This window comes from Dipodomys spectabilis, unplaced genomic scaffold (genome assembly GCF_019054845.1).
Source record: "Dipodomys spectabilis isolate Male_0828 unplaced genomic scaffold, ASM1905484v1 ptg000127l, whole genome shotgun sequence".
Taxonomy (NCBI): domain Eukaryota; kingdom Metazoa; phylum Chordata; class Mammalia; order Rodentia; family Heteromyidae; genus Dipodomys; species Dipodomys spectabilis.
In genome coordinates this window covers 92,603-97,215 of record NW_024870804.1, presented here as the reverse complement: position 1 = coordinate 97,215, position 4,613 = coordinate 92,603, and the positions used below count along the sequence as shown (strand labels likewise).

The window sequence follows — 4,613 nt, the reverse complement described above, 5'->3', positions numbered from 1 at the left end:
ATTTAAAATATAGAAGAGGCGATCCATGAAAACCCCAACTTTTATTCTTGAAAGACAGCTGGATAAACTGGCCAATGCCAGTATGTTGCAATTTCAAGATGGTATAAAAATGCTTCCAGGATATAGTCAGCATATTCACGTTCACATCAGTTCCATTCACAGATGGATTTCAGCTTCCACCGGGTGCACTGCTTGAATCATTCATCCATCATTTGCCAACTTTGATTGTGAGGTACTAATAAGATGGATCAAGTTCTTAAAAATTTGTTTTAAAGAAGAAATGATGCTGGAATTCTGAACCTGAGGATCTTTAGTATTTGAACAAATCCACAGATTAAACTGAAAGTGAATTAAGACTTCAGTTTTAGTTATTTCCAACTTCTCTGTGAGGATGCATATTCCATTAAAGCTCAGGCTTGTAGCCATACTGTTCCTTTTGCAGAAAATCATCAAGTTTTACAGTTAAAAATGCAGCCAACCAGTGGCTGTAACAGCCAAATTAGCCACAATTCACTGGCTCATATAGTAGAGCCATGGGATCTGGCTCTCATTCACACCAATGCCACTTCTTGGTAATGACCTCCACCTTTAGAGATCAAGGGAAGAACTTTAGTGAGCAGCAACCCATCCACTCAACGAGTTTGCCTTGTGCTTTATGCCTGACTTATTGTGCCTACCTCAGCAACCCCCAATGTAAAACTGCTTTTATTTTTTGAAAAAAAAAATTCCTTTTGCCCAACTTTTAAACTATTTTAGTAATGAATTCTCTAGTTCAAGCATTGGCTTTTGAATTTTCGCATCCTGGAAAACAATTCTGCAAAGAAAAAACATGGGGCCAGATTCCATGCAAAGCCATTAAAAAACAATCCAATTTGTTTTGATTTGCTGATGGCTTCTTGAATTCTTTTTTGCCTTGTCCATGATTGTGTAAAGTTGCATTCCTTTTCATAAACCTGGATTCTCAGGACTGGGTAACTGCAAAGGTCTCTCTGTCTCAAGAATTTCTGTGCAGATCTCGATCCAAAAGGCTGATTACAATGAAGGTGAAGGATAGACACTGCAACGGCGGCTAGGCCTGGAGAGATACTTTAGATTTACCCAGGTACAACACAAATTCAACTGTTATACACAGATGGATCTGGGTAAGTCAGATGTGTTTAGGGGCCCAGACTCGAAATCTATCCCCTTCAGGATTATCTAGATGAGCTTAGGAACCTCGGGTGGGAAATAGAAGCTGAGACTCTTGCAGGTGAGGAGATGCTGTTGTCCTCTCTTTTCAGGTTGCTGTCAATTTCTGGAACTTTACTGCTTTACTCACTGTTCAAGACTGTTGTCTTATGGTTATTTCTCTTAACTATATTATTTTTTTTTAATTTTGTTGGTTTTTTTTTCTCCCTTGGTGGCCTCCCGGGCTCCCTCTCCACTAGCTCACAGGGGAATGAGCAAGAATGGGAACTAGCCAGTGGGATGGGGGATGGGGGGGCGCGGGTAACAGGGTGGGGGAGGCCAGGGGGGAAAGCTGCCATTTCAATCCTCATCCACCTCCTCGCCTTAGGACTCCTCACCCTCCCCCAGCACGACGCTCATAAAGCTTATCCCTCTGCTGCTCCTGAATTTCTTTCATCTCATCCGCATACCGGCAGAAGACGCCACCAAACTTGCTCCAGGCCTTGAAGGGCACGGTGATGGCATTGCGGTAGGACCGCTTCACCTCACTCACACGTAGAAAAACTCCTTACTTGTTGCAGCCCACATCGAAGAAGAAACGTTTGGAGTCCACAGTAATAGAGGTGCCCTCCGGGAGTTCCCCGCACAGCGCCCCCCGCCCCCCCCCCCCCCCCCCCGGGCTCCCGGCACCGCCTCTTGGGGCCTCCGGCCAGCTCGTCTTCCTCACCTCCCTAGTCGTCGATGAGCTTGGTGAGCATGTCGGAATTCGATGAGACCTTGCGCAGGCAGCACAATGGTCTGGCCGCTCTGGAGGCCACCAGGCCCGGGGCCTGCGCCAAAACCGCCGCCGCCGCGGTTGAGGGTCTGGCGGATGCACAGGAAGCTGCCGCGCTGGTTCTCCTTGAGATCCAGGTAGTATTTGCAGTTCTCGCGCACCAGGAACTCGCTCTTTTTTTTTTTAATTTAATTTTATTTTATTTGAGAACATACTGTACAGAGGGGTTACAATTACATGGGCAGGATAATGCATACATTTCTTACCAAGCATTGCAGCCTCCTCCTTTGTTTACCCTTCACCTCCCTTCCCAACCTCCCCCCTCCCCCCCACCCAATCCTTCCCCCCCACCACCCCCCCACACCGACATTGTAAAGCTCGTTTTTGACATGACAATTTGTACTTTTCATGGTTGCAACAGGTCCACCTGAATCCTTAAACGACTTGTTTGTCCCCATCTCCTCCACAACTTATACTGACATCAAATATAGTGAAAGCGGGGGTTACACTGTGGGGGAGGTACATACAAAGCAACAAAGAAATAATCTTATAAATGCGTTAGAAACACATGCATGAAAGAAACAAAAACATTAAAATACATATTTAAGGGTTCGTTTTCCTAACATCACATTATCTGACCTTTTCCGCTTGACTCATAGATGTACTAGATATTGCAAATAAGGGAAACCATGGGACCTATGTTTCTTTGGGCCTGGCTTACTTCACTTAATATAATTTTTTCCAAGCCTTTCCATTTCCTAACAAATGGGGAAATGTCATTCTTTCTGATGGAGGCATAGAATTCCATTGTGTATATATACCACATTTTCTTGATCCATTCATCTACTGAGGGGCATCTGGGTTGGTTCCATATCTTAGCTATGGTAAATAATGCTGCAATAAACATAGTTGTGCTAGTAGCTTTAGTGTGGTCTTGTTTATAAACATTTGGGTAAATGCCCAAAAGTGGGATTGCTGGGTCATAGGGGAGTTCTATGTGAAGTCTTTTGAGGAACCTCCATACTGCTTTCCAAAGTGGTTGAACTGAGGAGTGCCGGGCCCGCCGCCCTCCTCTGTGCCCACTGCCAGCTGCTGGGGACTGCTGGGGCCCAGCTGCCCATAGTGCTCGATGAAGTCGAGCAGCCAGTCGCGGAACTTGGCTGCCACCAAAATGGACAGCATGAGGCGGCTCTTGGAGCCGCCTGCGCCCACCTCGACGATCTTCAGGAAGCGGCCCTTGGCGTTCTGCTTCACGTCCAGGTAGAAGCGCTTGTTCTGGATGTCCAGCCGATTCGAGGCCAGCTCCTGCGTCTCCTGCTCGCCGCCACCACCGGGTGCGGGCTGGAAGCCTCCCTGCCAGCTGCCGCCACCGCCACTGCCGCTGCGCTCGCTGCCGCTGTCGCTGTCCACCATCTTCTCTGCTGCCGCCTCGCCGCCGCCCGCTGTGCTCGCGCCCCCACCCTCTGCCCTGCGGCTGGCGCTCCTGGGCCCCCCAGCCTTGTCCGCCTGCTCCTCACGCTCTCCCACCGCTCATCGCCAGCTGCCGCTGCCATCCCCATCCCCCAAGGAGAATTCTTGTGTGCTGGGCCAGTGGCTGTTGCTGAGCTGGGGTACTGTACCCAAGTGGGCTTCCAGGTGCTGGCCAATGGTGGCAAGGAGACTGTGGCCTGTCATCATAGGCCACCACCACCATTGGGTGGCCACATTCCAGGCTGCCTTTGCTGACCGTGATGACCGAAAGGCCGCCATACTTGCTGCCAGTGGTGAATAAGCCCATTTTATAGAGAGGAATTACTATTCTTAAGTGCGAAGACTGGCATTGGTTGAAGGTCACTCGGCTGGAATGTATGGATTTGAACTCTGCTCATGCGACTTTAAATTGAGTCTCAGACTTGAGCACCATCCACTGCAGGGCTGGTTGGAGCAACAGCTGGACGGGTTCCTCCCTCAGGATCTCTTACTCAGTGTGTGTCTGTAAAACCCACTCTTACCTTTCACCTTCTACCTTGGGTAGCCTACATCAGGGTCTTTGGTTGAGTGCCAGGCTGTGCCTGCTGCCTGATGCCTGCTTGCAGGTTGTCCTGCTCTGCAGCCAGCAAAAGCTGAAAGTGTTTCATGTACCATGCACACCAGAGACTCTAATGCATCTATGCCAACATCCTGAGGGCCACTGCCAAGCAGAGAGCACAGCTGAGCCTCAGAGACCTAGAAAACCTCTCTTGGAATGCTGGCTCTGTTCCCTCTTCCTTTTTGTCACACTGTCCAAAAACCTATGTGTGCTATACCAAGAAGTGGGTGGCTAGGCCAGTCCCTAATGGGACTTTGTTGCTGTACCCTCATGCACTTCTACCTGCCACATCCTGGGCTCGCAACCCACTGGTATAAGTGCTAGATAATCAGGCCACCACTTCACACTTCAGGACAAAAGAAGCTCACCTGAGGTCTCGGTGCAAAGTCTACATGTCCAGGGCTTGTGTTACTAACCACATCCTCACTAGGGGATCAATAGTGTACTCTCTGGGGCTTCTTCCTCTCTGGGAATGACCAGGCCTTGCTTTATTCACAGGAGTGGCATCTTAGGCAGATCCAGGAGATGCGCAGCATGGATGTGTGCCTGACTTTCATGTAGAGACTTAGATGACTGAGCCAGGAATGGATGGACAGGGAAATG

General features: G+C 49.1%; 1 pseudogene; it reads right to left on the bottom strand.

The window, feature by feature from the left end:
* Positions 1 to 1,527: 1,527 nt before the first annotated feature.
* On the bottom strand, positions 1,528 to 3,355 carry LOC122116162 (annotated as a pseudogene).
* Between the last annotated feature and the right edge of the window lie 1,258 nt (positions 3,356 to 4,613).